The sequence below is a fragment of the Kryptolebias marmoratus genome, linkage group LG6, assembly GCF_001649575.2.
Source record: "Kryptolebias marmoratus isolate JLee-2015 linkage group LG6, ASM164957v2, whole genome shotgun sequence".
Classification (NCBI taxonomy): domain Eukaryota; kingdom Metazoa; phylum Chordata; class Actinopteri; order Cyprinodontiformes; family Rivulidae; genus Kryptolebias; species Kryptolebias marmoratus.
This window is the reverse complement of record NC_051435.1, coordinates 32,694,144-32,695,416: the sequence shown is the minus strand read 5'-3', so window position 1 is coordinate 32,695,416 and position 1,273 is coordinate 32,694,144. Positions and strand designations below refer to the sequence as shown.

The window sequence follows — 1,273 nt, the reverse complement described above, 5'->3', positions numbered from 1 at the left end:
CTTTTTCACGGGCTGGTCTTGGCCCTACTCGGCTCAGCATGGCTCGACTTTTCATCCCACCTCTTCCTGCTCTGTTCTTTGGTTCCTGCTCTGCTGGGATTCCAAGCGTGCTATGTCAAGCTGAAGATTTGACGTCACCAGACTATAGGCCATTGATTGGCCAGAGAGCTACGTCAATTTGCGGCTGCGACTGGGAGAGGGAAGGTGGTCTCAACTCAGGCACTGCATCAGACTGTGGCAGAGGAGGGTGAGTGTTTTGTGACTGTTTTTCAATCAAGCGTTCCTGAGTGTGATAGTCGTGTTTGTCCAGGCGATGAGTGACCAGCGTGTGTGACTCCCTCATCGCATCTTTTTTATCAGGAATATAAAAATTGTATATAGTTTTTACTTTCTACAGTTTGGATTTTGCACACAGTGGCGTAGTGGATACAGCTGTTGCCTCCCAGCAAGAAGGTTGCAGGATCGCTTCCTGACCTGGGGCCTTTCTGGGTTGAGTTTGCATGTTCTCCCTGTGCACACATGGGTTTACTCCAGGTACTCCAGTTTCCTCCCACAGACCAAAAACAAGCATGTTCGGTTAATTGATGACTCTTAAATTTTCTCTATGTGTGAGTGACAGTGTGAATGGTTGTTTGTCTCGTTTGTCTATATGTGGCCCTGCGATGGACTTGCGACCTGTCTAGGGTGTCCCCTGCCTCTCGCACAGTGACTGTTGGGGATAGGCACCAGCTCCTCGTGATCTGGGATGGATGGATGGATGGTGCACAAAGTTTGGACTTTGATGCAGATTCTAATAAACATTTTTGACACTTTAGTGACTGCATCATGATTTTCTGTTTAGTCTGTTAAGACACTGGTGGGAAAAGAGTCAGTATGACTCAAACATTTATCTGTGACATTTTGATGCAAAGATGACTTAAAAAAAAACGTATTTCCCTTAATGGTTGAAGTCATTACTCAAAACCTGTATTCTTTAATGTGTCAGAGCAGAAAAGACTGCACACTTCAGTGATAGCACCAGTGAATCAAGGACATCTGTGCCATACTAGCATCTGTATTTTATAATAATGGGTTCTCTTTCATAGCATTCGTTTCGTGTCTCACATTGGGAACGCCCATGGCGTGACCTCATCAGAAGCTCCTATTACATTACGCCAGCCAGGATTGGCTGGAGATACACTCGTCAGCGTCAGAGAGGGCAGAGTCCCTCCCCATATAAATAGGGCTGACGCTGCACCGAGACTTTATTCAAAAACCTCTTCTCGCAACTAGC

The 1,273-nt window shown here is 46.1% G+C and overlaps 1 protein-coding gene across 1 annotated transcript in view; it reads left to right on the top strand.

Moving 5' to 3' along the window:
- Window positions 1–90: 90 nt before the first annotated feature.
- The window catches only part of LOC108249788 (apoptosis-stimulating of p53 protein 2), a 54,724-nt gene continuing 53,541 nt past the window's right edge, over window positions 91–1,273 (top strand). The window contains exon 1 of the mRNA XM_037976049.1: window positions 91–247. The gene's annotated coding sequence lies outside the window, so the exon portion shown is untranslated. The remainder of the gene's footprint in view (window positions 248–1,273) is intronic.